The 20,676-nt window shown below is 38.9% G+C and overlaps 1 protein-coding gene across 5 annotated transcripts in view; it reads right to left on the minus strand.

Moving 5' to 3' along the window:
* Positions 1-20,676, minus strand: part of lama4 (laminin, alpha 4) — a 265,332-nt gene that overhangs the window by 185,984 nt on the left and 58,672 nt on the right. The window contains exon 1 of one of the 5 annotated variants that reach the window (XM_042389931.1): positions 1,787-1,826. The exons of the other annotated variants lie outside the window; for them this stretch is intronic. The gene's annotated coding sequence lies outside the window, so the exon portion shown is untranslated. Of the gene's footprint in view, positions 1-1,786; positions 1,827-20,676 lie in introns of those variants that run through there. 5 annotated transcript variants of the gene reach the window in all.

Here is a 20,676-nt window from a genome sequence, read left to right on the forward strand (position 1 = left end):
CAACACAGAGAAACACATGAAATGTTGTAAGGCTTCACAGCAGGGGATTGGAAAACAAGTCCATTATTTATCAAGGTCCATTTCAACCATCTTACATCAACAGCGGGACAGCTATACCCTCAACCAGCCTCAAGATGCCATTCATTCTTATTAGAATTGCCAATTCCCATTTTGCACCTAGGGTCGTTATCAGCAGGTATCCTGTATTAATTTTGTACTACTGCACTACAAGGAGCCATATAAAGCTCCAGATTGATGGATCACTGTTTGTAGACAGACTGCCTCATATGGACCCATCAGACAACTGAATGGCAGAAGCTGTCATAGTTTAAAGACAAAACACACAAGCCCTCTGGCAGACCAGTCAGCTGATATTAGGTTTATACTACTACACAGGATACAAGATATCTTCTATGTATGAAATATGTTTCTGCATAAAAATCATAAAATTTGAGTGTAAGTGCCAGGTTTCTTTTCCTCATAATATTTGTTCTCTGTAGCTTAAGGGCAGCCGCTTAATAGTTGATAACAGTTTTACATGGCCGCAGTGAAAATTCCCCCGCTGAGACAAACTTGTCATACATAAACACGAGACTGTAAGCGACTTGGGTTGGCAGAAGACGTAGCATAAACACATATATGAAACACACATATGAAAATGGTTATGAAATTCAGTGCACACATCAGCCTCATGAAAGTATATGAAGTCCCTCCTTTGGGAAGGCAATGTAAATCTGTCTTGGACATGGCTCTCACAGTACACATGGAATAAAAACATACACATTGCATGTATATATATATATATATATATATATATATATAAATAGTTGTCAAATCAAGTGGTGCATCTACTTTCTTTCTGAGAGCGAGTGTATTGATAGTGATAGTCTCATGTCTGTACGGAGCAGAGGTCATGCCATGGTTAGCCTCTATTAGCATAAAGACGAAAGGAAGCTAGCCTTGCTCTCTCCAAAGTTTGTGCATGAACCATCTATGTAAAGCTAGGTTAAATACAACTGACTTTGGTTTCATACTTAACGAATAGCTCAACATTTTGAGAAAAAATACATCTTCCATCCACCACTAAAATGAACTTGTTAACACATTGTATCTTGTTTGTTTTGTCGGTAGACAAACAGAAATGTAACAGGACTTAAGAGTCTATAGCCATGCTAGTGGCTCTGTGAGGCTGTACTGTAAATGCTAACCCCAGCATGCTAACATGCTCACAATGACAATGCTATGATGTGGATGTTTAAATGCTATGTTTACCATGTTCACCATCTTAGTTTGTCTGTTAGTGTGATAAAGTCTGCTAATTAGTACTAAAATTAGCACTAAAACAGCTGAGGCTGATGGGAATGTAATTAGTTTTGCAAGTATTTGGTCATAAATCAAAGTATTGAGACAAATTAGAATTTTGATTGGGCCGGCGGAAAAGTTTAGGGTTCACTGAATTTGTCAGGACATGTTACTAAAACCTCAAAATGTCAACCTCATGGTGCTAGGAGAAAAGTCAGGGCGTCACCAAAGTCATAAGAATTAATCCCGGAGTTTCATGCCAAACCATTCAGCAAATGTTTATGGACTGACTTATCGATTGGCCAACTGACCAACCTACAAACTGACCTTGCGATCCCTACAGCTATGCCGCTAGCAAGACTAAAAACAACAAACTGTGGTTTTAGGAAGAGTGACATGTTGGTACAATTTATGTGTGAACAAAAGTCTGGTGCAATGACACCATCGTACCTGTACAGACACCAGAACCAAAATCTGTACTCACTAGGGCAGAGGCTAGCTGGCTGTGCTTCCCTCCGGCCAGGCTGCGGCTAACGCTCCGCTAGCCTCTCAGCTAAAGTTAGCCCTGGCTCTCCATGTGGATCCAACCAGAGCACCGAGCCCCAGTTTGTTATTCAAGTTAAAGTGGAAAGAAGCGGCGGGTCTGACAGGCAACTTGAGTGAAGTGGAGCCTGCGGAGGAAGCACCGGGACCGTCAGGGAGAAACAATCCGTTGAGGAGCTGCTAAGTTCGGCTACACAGATAGGAAACACTTCGGCTGACAGGATGTACCACTCTGTTTGGAAAAAAAAAAATCTTTTTGGTTTATAACGGCAGTTGGCAACCAGTGTATTAGGTGCATTACCGCCACCTTCTGCTCTAGAGTGTGGACCAGAGATTAAATCCTACACATTAATCTCGTCTGTCTAATGAACTCAATGAAAACTGTACTGCTCCACCCACTTGGCAGGTTCATTAAAGTTTTAAGGCTTCCTAAATTCTTCCTTCATATATTGTCTTTCTTGATCATACTTAGTACAATCTATGCTTGCATGCATAATAGTCTCTTCAGCCATCTGGAAAAAAAATATGTGCATATATCGGCATCGGCAGTGAGTTGGAAATATCGGCATATCGGATATCGGCAAATATATCATGCATCCCTAGTACTCACTGGCTGTACCTGGCAACCGGTTCTACAGCTGCAGATGCTGCTGGGCAGAATAAACTTTTCTTTGTCAAATAATAGTTACCACACAAAACTCAGTCGAAAACTACAAATTCGTTTCACATACAGGTTGAACAAACAGATGTCTGGTAAATAAGACAGCTTTAGAGGTTTTGTTTGGTGTACTTTTTCAGGCTAGCTGTTGCCTCCAGTCTTTATGCTAAACTAGACTAAACACATCCAAACTTGAGTGAGATCAAGAGCTGTTCCAAACAGATTCTATTGAAAAACATGATAGAATGTAATGACATCCTCAAATACAATGTAACTATGTCACACACAGTCTTATAATGGGGGTAAGTTTGGCTCATGAGAAGCAAATATTGATGTACACAAATACAAATGACAACCATCACATATTTGCAGATTAGAATTGGCAAGAGACTGAAGGAGAGAAGTACAAAGGCATGTTGGATTTACTGTAACCACAGCAACAGTTCCCTGCTGTTGAAAATTCATGTCTTTTTAGTCCATTCAACCTTTGTTAGATGTGTGATAACAGATACAGTATATACATAATAGCAGTAAATGTTATGCTTGCCTTTGAATAAAGCCTTTAATTCACTGAAAACATCCCTTCACTGCCTTTATTGTTGAGTTATCCAACTTGTGAATTCACTTAAAGTAAAGAGAATGTGTGCACTTCATTACTCTGTAACTTATAATGTGATGACTGACAACCTTTCCAGCTTCCAAACCAAAACTTTGCTTGTAACTGGAGCCGACATGGGGAAATCTGGCCAGGAGGACAGTGAAATGCAAAATGAATCCATCAGCCAGGAGAAGTTTCATTGGACCAAAACCCCAAAAATGACCTGAGGGATGGAAGGAATTTTGGCATTTTTTCTCACTTTTGTACAGTGAAGTTCAGCACCTCTCTTTGCTCCTGTTGAATGTGATCTACAGTGTTTCTCTCTTTCACCCCCATTCTGCCTTTGCTGCCTGTGAAAATGTACTCTCACTGATGCACGTCTGTCGGGCAAAAGTTCATTGAAGGCAGTGAAGATGTCAGCCTGAGAGTTACTCATCTGGAATTTAGTGAAATCTTATTTTTCTGATTGCATAAATTACCCACAAATCTAGTCAGTGGGGTGAAATAATTTCCCATTTTCAAGTACATATTAAGGGATTTCAGTTATTTAGAAAATAATAGAGTACTATACCATATTTTAGGACGCTATCACTTCACCTTCACATTCTTTAAACAGGTAACAATAACAATTCATAGTAAAGTGGATTTTCATTATGTTGTTGTTTTTTTACTTTTCACCAAAGAATCTCAGTCTCTGCTTCCCTCCTCTGACTGTGTTTTATTCAACTCTTTAGTCTCTAGTTTGACGGCAGTAAACTGGCACAATCAGTCGAGAACGTCCCTGTGCAGGCAGTTGTATGTTATTGTACACTGTTATGTTGTGTCTTGAAATTGCAATAATTAAAGGACAGGTTCAAAATTTCTCAAGTCTGTCTTAAAACATCAGTCAGGAGCCAAAATGAACATTGAAACCTGTTTTTCTTGCCATAATCATTCCTCTTGTTCATACTGACCACTAGAGGATATCTTCATAATGCACTTACTATGTAAGTGATGGAGGAAAAACTCCACAGTCCTCCTTCTGTACAAAAATGTATTTAAAAGTTTATCTGAAGCTAATATGAAGCTTCAGCGTCCAAATGAATCAAATCAAGTAGATATATTTCAATGTTACAGTCTTTATAGCGTCAAAGTCCCTCTTTTTGTTACTATACCTCCACTGCAGCTCAACAGGGAAACACTGTCTGAGGAAACACAAAGAGGGAATTTGATGCTAAAAAGACTGTAAATGTGGCAGATATCCACTTGATATGACTAACTCAGACTGCTGAAGCCTCATATAAGCTTCACATTAACTTTTAAATGCATTTTTGCACAAAATGACTGTGTGGACACACTGTGGATTTTGGCCTCCATCACTTACATTGAAAACACATTTGAAGAGAATCTTTTAATATCCAGTATGAACAGGAGGAATAATTACAGTGAGGAAAACCTCTTTCACTGTTCATATGGACTCCTGACTATTATTTTAAGATACACTTTATTTGACCACAGGACTGTTTGTGCAGTCGCTACAAACACTCATTATGCTAACTATCCAGGTGATTTCTGTTGCTGTTCGCTAGCTATCAACATTTGCCCTCACAACCCCAGTTCTTTGTGTTTTTCCATCAGACCCTTCTTTTGTCATCTTTAATTTATGTATGTTCAATCAGAACACACCTTTAAAGTATTCAAACTGAATGAGATTAATCAAAAACAAAAATAATTTGTGGTGGAAGAGTGACGCCACATGTAGGGAAGCTACTAGTTTAACTATATTTCCCAGTAGCTCTTGGGTAGTGTGGCTATTTTCAAAAGCATATAATGCTTCTAGTTGAAAGCTACTTTTTCCACTAAGTAGTGAGGTAGTGCGATGAAATGGTATATTGATACATTTTCTTTTAAACTAGAAAAAAGGTCAGAAATGATTGCACTGCACCTTACAGTCTGTTCTCCACCACAGATTCTGCACCTGCACCTTCCCCTCTTCTGATTCAGACAAGCGAAGGGGTGAAGGTAAGGGGGCTCTAAAAGCCCAGTCAGACACTAAGAGCCCAAAAATAGTCATACATTAGAAAAATTGAGTGCAATTTTTTTTATTATGCTACTTAAGAGTAGATGGTTCTTCATGTGAAATTGCTTCTATGTATTCAGTTGCTTTTTTGGAGTAACTTGGAGTGTGGTCTGCTACTTTCACCAAAGGTTTAGTGTTATTTTACTTTAACTTATTTTAACTAGAAAACTGAAGTTAGAGCATCTTCAGCTGCTGTAATGTGACACATTTCCAAGTGAAACAGAATATTTGTGTTAAATCCTTCAGATTTCATTAGGTCACTTAAAATTGTGTGTGGCTTTGAAAATACAGCACGATAACACATGTCTCTCAATGGCACCTTAATGCAGAGGCTTACCAGGGTTTTAGCCCCGGGCCTCAGGGGCCTCACAAGACATGAGCTTAAAAAAACAAAATAAAATAAAAAAAATCCTCACAGTAAACACAATGTAGGATAACACCCAAGCTACCTGTGATGCAGGGGTGGACGTGATGAGGAGTGAATCATCTTGCTGTGCTTCAACACTCTTTGTAAAAACATGATTTACATCATTACGTTGGTTGAACTTGGCTAGTACCAAGCAGCAGCAAAAGTTTTCATTGTCAAAGTAAAGACATTAAAAACAACAAAAATATCAGATGGACTTGGAGGAGGCCTCTGTCGTCCCTCAGTCATGTTGTTAGATCAGGACAAGAGAGAAATGAACAAATTAGAGCACATCGATGGTCTTTTGAAAATGTAATGAAAAAACACACACCTCCTATGATACTGCTGTGCTAGCTTAGACCCACGATCAAGTCCAGTTTTATATGATGGAAGGGGTTAGTCATTGGATTGGATATTGGATAAATGTTTTATCTAATCAATTTTATTTTTATATGTTTTACACAGAGAAAAGAGGGATTTTTTATATTATATATTTGCACGTAAGAGAGACCTGAACAATGAACAAAGGTACACAGGAGTAGAGCTTGTACAGCAATTAAGGGCCAGTTTTTTTATTTTATTGGCAGGCCAATGTTTTACAGGCAAGGTGGAAACACAGCTCAATATGTTTTGTTTGTTTATTTCTTTTAATTCATTCAAGAATTAAAATGATTTATAAAACAGTTTTAGGGTTGAATCTGAATCTGATCGATCTGTAATTGATAGCTTACCTTCACACAATGAGCAGTGGTCTGCCTCATTCGTGGTTGTTATTGACACTGTTCTGGTCAGACAGGCCAAATTATGTTATGTCAGAATCAGAGTCAGGATCAGCTTCATTGGCCAAGTATGTTTATGCATACAAGGAATTTGACTTGAAGAGTGAAGAGTCAAGTAAAAGATTGGATGTAATCTAAAAAAGGGAAAACTTCAGCTTTCATTACAGGGCTGTATATTTTTGTTGGGGGGCTTGATTTGGCCCATAAGCCGCTATTTGCCTACCACTGTTGTAAAGTGTATTTCTAATTACACTGTCTTTATCTTTGTGCATCCACCACAGTGTCAAAAACACTTAAAAGGCTGTAGATGCTCCTTTTTTACAGCATTGTTATACTTATGACGATAAGCCATGCTGTTCTTACATAACAACAGGGAAACAGAGAGTCCCTCACCAGCAGAGGTATAAGTGGCTTAACCTCGGGAGTTGAGTTGTGAGTTGAGAGGTTAAGTGGTTGAAATTGGAGCTCGGCAGATAATCTTCTGAAAACTTGTTCCTGAGGACGGAAACGTAAGGCAGAGTACTCTTCACCGTGATCTAAGATCAGAGGGCCCTGATGCTTTGTCTGCTGGAACGCCACCATGAGGCATTCAAAACAGCCACAGATGTGGAAAACATGACTGAAAAAAAAAATCCATCAAATCAAATGATTTCTACAGAGTTCAAATATATCCGGATAAGAGACTGTAGCTGGAGGCAGAGTCTGATTTAAGAATATTGTTGCCATTCCATCATTTTTAATGGTGCCTTCATGTCCTTGAGAAAGAAACGCAACTGACAGTGAAAACAAGATAAAATAAACCACTTCTGTTATGAGAAAATGAAAATGATGTGGGATCATTTCACAAAGTGAGACTCTTCCACACAAGTGTCAGCAAACAATAGCACCACGCTGTCACCAGGGAATTCCAACTCATCTGAAATTCCTCCTTAAATGCCTCCATTAGGCCCTGAGGTATCAAGAGCTGTAATCTAGGCTTTATTGCAATTCCTTTATGGTGAGAGGTCAACCGGCAGAGGTCAACAATCCTGCCACAATCTGGCTGCGAGCGTCACTTTCAAAGGCAGAGGCCAAGACAAGACGTGCACTTGAGAGTGACAGCAGTGACACGCCCCAAGCATTCACCCGCCAAGTTCATTAGCTTAATATCTGTGGACATCTGTTTAATGGGCAGGCTGTTACTACATCTTACCTAATCAGAGTGTTCCTCTGGGAAATCATCCTGAGGAGTTACAGACGCCATCAAACAGCAGCATCCCTGCCATTCACAGAGCCGCTCTATCATCACTGTAATTAGGATCTCTGTGAAAAGGAGCCACTTCCTGACAGCTTTCTTATTATTTTATGTGAGGGAGGAAGAGACACAGCTAATATAATGTCCTTATTAATTTCATGTGGGGCTTTTAGTTGATGCTCTTAGCCACAAGACCCTAAGACAAGTGAGCAGGCTAGACTTATATTCAAAGTGTTTGAGTCTTAAGTGTTAAAATCAAAGGGCAAAGAAAGCTCCTACGTAACCAGACCCTTTAGGATCTCACAGACTTTGACATAGAATGTTGTTGCAAGTATTGCAGTTACTGGTTTAAATTAAGTTAAAGGATACAGTAGGTTCAACATTTTTCAAGTGTGTATTAAAACAACAGTCAGGTGTCCATATGAACAGTGAAAGAGGTTTTCCTCGCTGTAATCATTCCTCCTATTCATATTGGATATTAAAAGATCCCCTTCAAATGTGCTTTCAATGTAAGTGATGGAGGCCAAAATCCACAGTGTGTCCACACAGTCATTTTGTGCAAAAATGCATTTAAAGGTTTATCTGAAGCTTATATGAGGCTTCAGCAGTCTGAGTTAGTCATGTCAAGTGCATATCTGCCACATTTACAGTATTTTTAGCATCAAATTCCCTCTTTGTGTTTCCTCGGACAGTGTTTCCCTGTTGAGCTGCAGTGGAAGTATAGTAACAAAAAGAGGGACTTTGACACTATAAAGACTGTAACATTGAAATATATCTACTTGATTTGACTCATTTAGATGCTGAAGCTTCATATTAGCTTCAGATAAATGTTTAAATACATTTTTGTACAGAAGGAGGACTGTGGATTTTGTCCCCCATCACTTACATTGTAAGTGCATTATGAAGGGATCTTCTAATGGTCAGTATGAACAGGAGGAATGATTACAGCAATGTTCATTTGGGCTCCTGATAGACTTGAAAAATTGTGACACTGTCCTTTAATTATTGCAATTTCAAGACAATGTACAATAACATACAACTGCCTGCACGTGGTCGTTCTCGACTGATTGTGCCAGTTTACTGCCATCAAACTAGAGACCAAAGAGTTGAATAAAACACAGTCAGAGGAGGGAAGCAGAGACTGTCTGAGATTCTTTGGTGAAAAGTAAAAAAAAAAAGAATCATAATGAAAATCCACTTCATGACAATTCCAGGTGCCTTCAAGTCTCCACAGACAGACTTCAAGTGTTAAATCCATTAGCAGTCCATGTAGTACTGGACAAAAAACACAAAAATATGCAGCTAGACCTTTGCATCCAGCGTGTCCTCAGGTCTGTTTTGGCTGTTGGCAGTGAAACAGCACAGTCCAATGAGTAAAACATGCCAATGTTTAAGAATTTGGCATGTGAATCATACACTGCAGGGCTTGCATTACATTGCATTCCTCCTTCTCAAACCCTAATCGTTAAAACAAAACTGCAATTCACATAATTATGTCATTTTCTCTATGTCTTTATAGGACACATATCAGTTTTTAAAACATGAGAATGATTGAATTGAATGTGAATTGGCTGCACCTCATGCTGTCATGTTAAACCCGGAGTACTCCAACTCCAGAGAGGCTTTAACAAGCCTCGCACAGATTATAAATTCAACAGAGCTGGTCAGGGCTGCCATCCAAGGAAAACTCTTTCAGCACACATGACGTGACAACTGATCTCCTCAAGCTCATATGAACACATTGTACAGATCTCATGGTAAGACAGATGAAGAACCACTGAATCCAGGGAGTCAAATCATGATCCGCTGGCACGTTAAAGTCAATTAAGACAAAAATTCTTAATAAAGTTCAAACTTCCTGGCACTCGGAGAACACCACAGCGGTGATTTCTTAGCATCAAAGATGTGCAAAGATGAGAATCTCACTGACAGTAAATTTAAATTCTAATTTATAGTACTTCATAGAAGAAGTGGGTGGCTGGCTGAGAGGAGTAGGTGAAGAGCAGTTTTAGACCATGTTTGGTGCGACTGTCTTCAATAGACGGGAGCCTGTTGGACTGCTGTTCCAATACATATGCTCATAAGGTTCACTGCTGCTCTAGAAAACTTCACATCACTGAAAGAATTAAATAATAATCAGCCAATTGACAAAAAATGAACTGACAATTTGGATAATCGATGATTTGTGATTTTAGTTTTAGGTTGCCTTTTAATATCTGGCCACAGATAAAAATGAAAATTAGCCTCTTCAGTCAACTCTGGCTCATTAACTTGAACACTGTCCCTGACAAATAAACTAATAAGTGAATGAAATGATTAATCGTTTCAGTTACTTATCAAGCTCCCGTCTAGCTTACTGCTAGTATATTTCTTTACACCAATCTGAATTTTGTTGACTAAAAGATTGATAGATTACTCTACTCTATTAATAGTAGTGGTAATCTTCTATTTATATACTATTATGATGTTGGATGTTTAGTATAGTCAAAGTTCCAAAACTTGAGGTGAACATACGTAAAAACGCTCACTGAAAGTCAAAAGCCAGGGCTTCAACCTGCTCTGAATGCTCAGTTTGCAAAGTTACTTCTACTTCCTCCTCGTGATGACATCAGATTGTACATGCTCTCAAACGGCCTTCCGTTCCATTGCCTTTGCTGCTAAGGTTGTTCCATGGGACGTCCACTTGCATATTTCAGATCAGATTTCGACTTGAACATGTGTGGATGTATGAGAAGTTGACATTCCGAGTACTATTTGTTTACTTTTGGAAGAATGCAGAATATGCCTCCTTTAATAAACAATGACAATGACTGCAAACAGAAAAAAACAAGTATCAAAGTGTATCTCCAGTCACTCTTTGCTATTTTCATTTGATGATACATTAAAGACAAGTTCATAAATCTACTAAACCATGTTACAACAAAAAACAATTAGGATGGCGTAACCTTCCAAATTCATGTAAATGTGCCACTGCTGAATGACACAAACATACAAAACAAGTCTCATTACTCTGATTGCTTTTCACACAGAGACTTAGCAGTTTGGGGGAGATCCAAAGCAATCCCTAGAGGAAATGAATGTTTTTGTAGGCTTTTTATTATCATTTCAAAAGTAAGTGGTTGATGGGAGTGGAACTGGAAAATGCCTTTTAACAGCTGTCCAATTAAAGCATTGATCCATTCATCATTCCTCATTTTCACAAGTGCATATCTTCCACTGGTGGAAATGAGGAGGCAATGGGTTCGAGAGGTTTGTCTTGTGAGCCTTGTTTGCTTGTTTTGCACAGTGACAGAAGAGCTCAGCTTCCCTCCTCCAGCTAGTCTGTCCACCGCAATACAGGAAGTGAGTGTTTTCTGTGGGGATAAATGGAATGCCAGAAGAAAAGTGCAAACCCCAAGTTAAAAAGCACTCACACCAAGACAACCCATGAAAGAATTCAGAGAGTGGTGCCCAAAACTATACCCTTCCAGGAGGAGGGTGAGAAGAGGGCTAATCTTTTGGGCAACACTACCCCCTGCTCAGCTGGAAAGGAATGCGCCTTTTCACAAGTTGAATTGAGGGCATGCCTGGCATGGAAATAATAGGGGAAGAAGTCACAATTTCCCAGATTCTGGAGATGGGGATGGGGGTGGGTGAGCTTAAACTGGAGCAGCTCAAGTCTTTTACCCCTTTCCAGTGAGTGAAGACATCTGTTCCTCATACACGTCCATGTTATTTTAGAAATGTTGTTACTCCAACCTTTAGCTGTTTGGAGGTTTATCAATACAAATAATGAAATGTGGCATTCATATGGAAGCCCAGTATTAATATTAAAATATTTTGACCTATCATCAAGTCCTGTAGCCTGACCTAACGTACCTTTAAACTGCCTTTAAATCCTGTTATCACCCATGTAATTAGCAGATACTCAGCTGCTTAATCAGGCCTTATATTCACACTGTATCTGCTTAGGCTAGGCTACAATGGCTGGCCCTACTGGCTTGCTACTGACAGTTTCATCTGAATGCCACAACCCGCTCAGTAGTCCAGCCATCATCACAGTTTATTCAGTTCCACTAGTTTTACAACTAGCCACTAATTAGCAATCTCTCTGGTGTGAGAAACTATTCCAGGCATGAATCTTGTGTCTTGACCTGTCTTACAAAAGAAAAACAATACACAAGGTACATAATCAGGACTGAAATGTCCTTTTGTGTTTTCTTATCACCAAATTATGGTCAAAATAAAAAGTTGATATGGCAAACATGTTAACAAACAATTGTAAATTTACTCATCTAACAGGTACAAAGCAACATTAACATTCATTTGGAGTCACTTTTGGGCCCCTGATCCAATACTCACCCTCTTTTTAGCTCTGTTTTGGCCTCTGCCAACTCCTGAGAAAAAATATCTGGCTCTTTAGTCAAGAAAATGAAAAGGTTTTGAATTGTTAGAACAGTTGGTACTTGGTAATTTGGTAATTGGCAATGCTTCTGTCACAGGTGCAAGTAAGCAATAAAACATGCCATCTCATCTGCAAAGATAGAACTTCAATAAAAAAAACAGTTTCCATCAATATTTATATTAACTAATGTGTTCTACTCAATGCCAATGCCAAAGATGGGAACTGAAGCAGGATGACTAGATATCCCAAACTCAAAACATGTGCTAATGTACAAATTGGTAAGTATTCCTGTATGAATGACATTACTTCCTGATTATGGATGACAAAATAAAAGCTTACACTTCACAATTAAGTCCCTTAACTTTTCATGTTCAAGTTACACCACTGTGTCTAAACATCAGTCTTAGACATGTCTTAACAGTTCCACTACCAGCTTTAGTAAATTGTGATCAAAATACTGTGAGTATAGCTATACAGGAAAGAAAGTCTCCCTGTCTCCAAAAAAATATTTCTTATACAATGGTCAAATGGTCAAAATAAAAAGTTGACATGGCAAACATGTTGCCAAACAATTGTAAATTTACTCATCTAACAGATAAAAAAAACCATTAACATTCATTTGGAGTCATTTTTGGGCCCCTGATCCAATACTCACCCTCTTTTTAGCTTTGTTTTAGCCTCTGCCAACTCCTGAGAAAAATATCTGGCTCTTTAGCTGCTAAGTGCGCCACCATGTTCAGCAGCTAGATGCTAACTTTGTCTGTCTGCTGGGCAGGGAGTGCACAGCAGACAGACATCTGACTGTTGCTCTGGGAGATGAGGTCGATGAGAACGGTGAGACTGAACCAAAACATTTGAGTTGCAGGCCATAAAATCCTCCAAAAATAATGAGCTGAAAACCTCAAAAATGCTTAATAGAGCAAAAGGGAACTGCAGAATTGGGTAATAATCTCTGTGGGTTTGTCATTATGCGTGACCTATTTCACATTACACACAGTCATTTGATCATTTGTTCATATAAATATATTGATCCGTGCAGTTTTAACCAAGAGTTTCAGTAGCCTAAATGCAACAACATGTGAGATGTGGGACATGAAACCCAGGTCAAACCCCTGTATTTTCTAAAAAAAATAATAAATAAATAAAAAATGACAGCATAGAAAATGCCTAATCTTTCGGTGGCAAAACCTGGTAACCAAGCAGTTCCATGCTGGCACAGAGGGGTGGCAGTGGAAAAAAAAGACTGTTGTGCTCCTCTGCTGTTCCCCATCCTTTACTTGGTAACCGTAATTACATCCCCACATCCTGATGTGAAGCAGATATGCACCAGGAGCTTTTAATAGGCTGTGCAAAGAGCAGGAGCAACAGCCATTCATCCAAGGTGCTGAGTATGCAGGAAAAGTCCACCACAGCTCTTGGTTACACCTCATGTTGCCATTACCCTCATGCCGGGTGAGTTTTAGGAGAAAGATGCCTCTCCCATGGTGCACTTTCTCTGCTCACAGAATCAAGTGACAATATCTTTGCTCAGGTTGAACAAGTAGATACAACTTGGACTTTCTCTCTGAACTTTAGATTGTAAAGCTTGTGAGTGAACTTGAGGCAACTCTGTTACATTTTTTGTCTTTTTAAATTTTTCTAGACACAACAATGTGCTGTTTTTTATTTACCTGTCACAATTTTCTGAAACTTAATTATAAAGACACTATTTCACTTCTTATTTTTAATTAACTTTGAAACTGAAACTTGATTATTTGCTGACTTGCGAATGGAAAATATGTGCCAACTGTGTATGTGGCACAAAAACTAGCCAAAGAAAGTGGTTGGAAAAGAGGATATAATACTATGATTAGGCTTACTTTTCGTCTATTTGCAGAGGAAAACTTCCTCGGTAATTACAGAGGTAATATTCAAGTTTCCTCCCACGTGTTGCCTTATGATTTAAGTTTCTTGAGTCAGACTATGAATAGAACGCAGTAGAATAGGACTGGATGAGCTCATGACTCGAATTGTCAACATGACTTCATTGGTAAAGCTCCACGTCACTGAAGACAGGACATTTCTACACACACAAAACATCTACCCCATCACTGTATGCACTGTACATATACTTTTTCTGGAGGTTGAAAAACAAGCCAATTTAGTCTGGAATCAGCCACAAGGAATGTTGAGCACCTATAGTGTTTCCAGAAGGGGACATTCAGGGCCATGTGTGGCACAGTCAGACTGGCAGAGCTGACTCCTTACAAAACCACAGATATGCAGACATGGGTTTCATTTTCCCAGGCTGCACAGGCACTCAGTGACCAAACATATGAATCTTAGCACAACAAAAAGTCTAAATCCCTTCCAGCCGCCTCTAGAGGCTGTCATGTTCTTCACACCTTACAACTGGACGGAACAAATGACATACTTATAATTTTGCTATTTTTAGAGTCTTAAGAATTCTTATAGTGTTGGGAATGGTGTTAAAGGGTTCATCCCCTGATGAGCATGAATATTCACAGTAATATGGACAATCTGACTGCTGAAGTTTAGTCTTGACCATGATGATCTCCACGACAACTGACTAAAACCCATAGACTGTAAGATGATGGACGTGGTGAGGTGTGATTGGTTTGCACTGGATCCAGTTTGAAGCCCAGTAGCAGGTACACCAACTGTCAATCACAGCTGTCAATCAACACCCACACAGCAGACATCAAAGCTACTGTAAGTCTTCAAATGTTATTAGAGGGACCAAATTTAGCGATTCAGACCATAATGACTTGTTGAAAAGAATGATTGACTTAGTATTTCTAGAGAGAAGTTTTTGAATGGGAGTCAATTGGAGCCAGCATTTAGCAGAGGCCGGTAGCATTGCACTTTAAGGTGCTTCCGCATTGGCTTCGGCTTAAAGCCGTAGTTGCTGCTTAGTAAAATTGTATCTGCTGATGAAAACCGATGCAGTTGAAAACTCAGAAAAAAGCTAGCAAGTGGACCTCAAGTTGGAATTGTTTTGTAATATTACTATTTTCAAGGTCAAGAAGGAACTTTTATGCTTGACACTTGGGCCAAAAGTGCTATGGATGAAAACATAACAGCTACTGAGCTTGCAAGTCAACAGATCCATCTCCATGACAACTGAGCAAACCATTCGCTGATGACGCTGTACAGATGGTAATAAAACTCTGGAAAAATATAGGTGGACCATGAATTTTGATTATTTTGTTAAACAAATCAAAATGCTTTTCAAAGATTTAATATTTATTTATATTATCCTAGCTCTTTCTGGACCAATCCTACCACCATATTAAATTTTTTTTTGCCACTTTTCCATTTCCTTTCCTTTCTTCTATTTACACTGTGGGACAAAAGTGTATATTTTCAGTATGTAGACTGATTTTTATGAGGATATTTAATTCTGTCTCTCTTCCACTGTAAACATACTACATAATCAAAAACTAATTGAGACACAGCTGTTGGGAGCATAAATATTCACTGCACATTTTATGGAAATCAGGCCATTACTTTCCAAGATAAGCTGTCCCTGAGTGAAGTGTTAGCAATCAACCTGGGATCATAAATATCCAAAACAATTGTCATGGCAGTCTGCCCTGTAGTTGTGAGGATATCTGGCTCTTGACTTCGGACAGTGTCATGAACCAAAACATAGTTAGCTGACAATGGAGGACATGCATTCCTTTGTACATGCTTGTGCATGTATGCATACCCTTGCAAACAATACCTCTAGTGTAATGAGCTGTGCCAGCTGAAGGAGGGTGATCATACATGCACAGTAGATGATTATCTTTCCCATGAACTGAAGCTATGACAGCACATGATGCATCCACAGAGAGTTCTAATGGGTTCACACTGTATTTTTATTGAATGATTCAAAACATTTAAAGTGAGGCTATGTAACTTTTGAAAGAAGAAACAACGCAATAAACTTGTAACAAATTAAAAGCTGAATTCACAAGCAATAAAACACACCCTTTCTTAGATCAAAACATTGAGGATTTTCTGCTACAGCCTTTCTTGGTCTAGTATGACCAGTAGCTTATGATGGCTAATGTTAGCAAAATTTTAGATTTATCTCGGGCGACTCGACATTACTGAGACAATTTGATGATTTTACAGTTTTCCTCTACTTGTGCTACTGTTAAAATAAAGTTTTAGCATGTCACAGATAAACACTACAATGGTTTTATCACACAAGTAAAACAATAAAGTAAAAGCACTGTACTTCACCAGGAGACGTGTTGTTTTTGCCGGCTGGTGGTCCCATTTTACTTGCTCTTCCAGTGAAATCACACAATGTGAATAAATCCTGCAACACTGTCGCCACTTCGCTGTGACTGTGCCAATGCTTGAAAGCTAGCCAGTAGGGCTAGCAAACTTGTGACATTGTCCAACTGTTTACATGATTGTGTTAAGCAACACTTTGTTTTTGTTTGTGTCTGTCAAATTTGAGGTAAAGGGCATTCTGTACAAAAGAGGGATCCCTGAAACTATAATAAAAATCTTCTCTTCCACAGACATATACCCCAGTGAAGACAAAACTTTACTGGCCCACCACTGCATCACTTTGTCAGTAAATTACGACGGAGCTTCCATGTGAATTTTGCCCTCATTTACATAAAAGTGGCTGCTGTTCATTATAGTCCTGCATTAAGATGCATTGCGTTGCTTGGCATTACACATATAATTTTATTTCTGTTTTGTAAAGTGTTGCGTTGTCAGGTTCCTCCTAACTCACTACAAGCCTTACCACTGCTTGAGATCCTCTGCAAGGGCTCTATAGCCTCTTTTAAAACTATACTTAATCCTATAACTTCTCTTAACTGATGGTAATACCTTACCTTTATTTACTTACTTAAATTAGTTTTTAACCTTATGCTACAGTTTTATTCTCACTTTACTCTAAAGTTCTTTGTAACACTGTTTTCAAAAAGTACTATGTATAGTACTTTTGTATAGTATAGTAGTATATGTATAGTACTATGTACTGTTTTTTTATTATTATTTTCAAGGCCCTATGGCTGCAGCTCCTCACAGTTCACTGTTGGTTGGTTGTTTGTGATGTTGGTCATCAATGTAGTAAAGGCTTATACTGCTGTTACACTGATTGTCGGTAGCGCTGGATAAAAAGCAGTCATCTGCATGTCTCAGATGTGCTCAATTGAAGTAGAGGTCTTGGTCAGACCTGAACCTGATGTGCATGAATTAATTTTCAAAAAAGAGAGGACCAGCACAGCCAGACCCAACCCAAATTAACCCGAGCATGATAAACCAAATCCAAAATGCTTTCAACCCAAACAGACCATAACAGAGAGAGAACACAAACACTGATAGCAGTGCGATGCACTATAAATTAATTCAATTAATTAACAAACAGCCACAGTGGGAAAGAGCAGCAATAGTCTACATTAATAACAATGCCCTAAGAACAAATGTAAAGTCAAAGAAACGAATATTGGACATCAGGTATTAGACATATTGACACAAAGACCCAAGACCAGCAGCAGTAAAATGAGACTCGACACGACCCAAATAGACTGAGTAGAATTTGGTCTGACACAGGTTCCGGGTTGGTTCTCAGCTCCTCAAGTGGACCCCTGAAGACCTCTAAATTAAGTTTAAAAGCCAATGCAAAAGTAATGGCATGCTTAGTCAATATTTAAACCTTAATGAGACAATCCCGACACAAGTCTGATTGATCTCACACCACTACACCATTGTATAATAGCAGCTTGTAGCTGCCAGATATCTATCCATATGAGAAAACTGGTAAATGATTATTAAAGCTCATTCGGGCTTTTCACACATTACATTGCTACTACTGAGAGGGACTACAGTAAACAGAAAGTCCACAGTCACCCCTCTGATCACATGAAAGTTGCACATGGACAAAATACACATTCTACTGAAAAGCACCAAGACTAATAAATCCCTTGTTATTTTTCTAGCTGATGTTTACAGATGTTTACAGAGCTTAGTATTGCTATACTCTTCACTTAGAAAAACAAAGATAACTCTCAGCGAAGTTCTTTGGACAGGCCTTCTCTCACTTTGGAGGCAACACGTGCTGACCTGTGACATCATAGTGCAACTCTTCTCCTGACCCCCCAAGGGTCAACCTGTATTCACGGCACAATGTGACTGTCAACACTCATTCCCCGGCCTGATGAGAGAAACGCCACATAATCAGTGCCGTCGTCACTGAGCGATGTCATTAGGAACGGCTGGCTGAGCTTCTATGGCCAACCCAACACTGAGCCATCAGCGCCTGGCTGCCACTGCTGCTCTGTGACCTCTGTGAACGCCGGGCCCCCGGGAGCACTAAACGTGTTCACTGCAGAACACCACTGGCTCAACACAGGCATCTCGCTACATCTCCACATCACACACGGAGACAAAAAATGTAGTGAAATTACATGTGGTGTGAGGAGGCGATCAGTATGGATTTATGTTTTTATGCAGATAAAGCAGAGCCTTGGAGGAAAAATATGAGCATCTTATTCTAAGAGAACTGCAAAATGAATTTTAAAATTTCAATAGTGAAGCAAATGACTCTTCTTCTGCAGCAGAGTTATCTGCAGTCAAGGCAAGCAGAGGGAATTTATTCTCAGCTGCGTTCACGTAGTTAACTCCCTTTTCTACAGTCTAAAGCTTTATATCACAATCAGGATTGTAATTTATCCCTTTGCTGGAGTACACGCCTTAAGCAAAAGCCATAAGTTAAAGCTCAATTAATCAATGCTGTTGCTAATGTAGTAATCTGGAACACATTAGGATAAATGTGCATTCCCATATGTTCTCCCCTGTGTATGAGTCAGAGTAAACATTTGCCATTTTGCAGTCAATCCCTTGTTTTTTTCTACAATGAAAAATTCTAACTGACCACATCATTAACTACTCAATGTCATGTTAAATCAAAACCATCTCAGACAGAAATGCTGGCTAAATAACATAACTAAGTCAAGCAAACAAGAGCCCAGTGTGCAAACTTCCACACAGAAACCAGTGCTTCCTTTTTTTCATTTTTTACATACAGCTCCTAACAACACAAAGTAGGTACCTAAAAACAAAAACAGCATGGTGGAACCGAGGCTGCACATATGCAAAATACATCTGATCATTTGAGAGTGGTTCTGCCAGTTTCACAGTGCAGCATGACAGAAAAACACTAAACCAGAAACATAATTCTTCAACTCTTCTAACCCAATTACTGAAAAATTCTCTTTTACAAAATGTAACTAATTAAGTGAGTTTTGAATGATGCCCCTCAAAGTAAAGAGACATTCAACTTCTTTTAATGCTTATCTTTCAATTGCCACTTTATCTCCTTTCAGCACTTCAACTCCCTTTAGTGCTTACACTTGAAGTGACACTTAAACTGACACTTCAACTCATATCATCTTTTAGTTCTTGCACTTAAACTGACACCTCAAACGCCTTTTAAAACTCACACTTGTGACATTTCAACTCCTCTCAGTACTTGCATTTCAACTAACTTCAACGTTTTTCAGTTGTTTAACTTCAATGATGCCTCAAATTTGTTCAGCACTTACATTTAACTGAAACTTTTGTCATTGTAAGACTTTGATTGTAACGATTTAATCTTAAGTCATCAGTGAATGGAGTTTGCTCTGTTGTCGTAGAGATAACTTGGTTGTCATCCAATGTTCTAAGTTGTATAAAAAGGCTGGTAAGTGGACTTTGATTTCAATATCAAAAGTTGGAAATCTCAAGTGTTTTAACTGAAGCGAATTATTGTTCTGAGAAAATACACTTTTAGCCACTGAATATCTTATTAAAGTAATGAGTTGTACATTAAAGGTGCAATAATAAGTTTCTTTACCCAAATGACTGAAGTTAAATTTTTAGCAAATCGATTCCGAAAGTACACAAAGTGCAATTTAGAGGAAGTAGTTTCACTGCATGTAATTTCCCCTTTTCTACAACATGATGAGTAGTCAGACACGGATCCTTAATAACATAACAACTCAGCTCTCAACTCTCCTTCCTTTTAAGCTTTAAATAGCCACAGAAACATCCAAGCAAACACGAACATGAGCACAACTTTTTGCTTAAATCACCTAAATGTAAATTTTAAACTTCATCACTGGAGTTAACTGTTGGAGATGGTGTAGTAGCTTACAGAACAGCAGTTAGACTGCCGGGGCTGGCCGGGCCAGTCTCCAGCTGTGTGCAACATAATGAGCGGCAATTACTCTGTATGACAAGTTAGCATTAAGTCCCCTGCTGCTACCGCTGCACTGTGTCAGTTTACCCTGAGAAAGCAGCGTGTGAGTCAGGGCTCCCGATACGCTGGTCCCACAGCTGAACACTTTTTTTTATCAGAGATCAGTTAATCAGTGAACACGGCCTGTATCAACAGCTGTGCCGCTCAACATTTCTGGCTCATGGCCTTAAAACACACAGTTTGGTTCAGGGATTTAATTTTGGCTGTTTTTCCAAAGAGCCTAAGAAACCTTACCCATGTGTAATTAAGTGGTAATGAGATTTTTTTAAATTTTATTCTGGCAACTATCTTTGGTGATAAGCACTCTCTGCAATGTACTTTCCAGAATTATTTGGCAATTAAATTTTGGTTGAGGTCCACTATAAGCCAATTGGATTCTGTTTCTCTTGTGTTATCTGTTTTTATGTTGTTTCCATGACTACAAAATACAAATAAAAAAACTCAAAGACCTATCTGACACTG

Source organism: Thunnus maccoyii, chromosome 17, assembly GCF_910596095.1.
Source record: "Thunnus maccoyii chromosome 17, fThuMac1.1, whole genome shotgun sequence".
NCBI lineage: Eukaryota > Metazoa > Chordata > Actinopteri > Scombriformes > Scombridae > Thunnus > Thunnus maccoyii.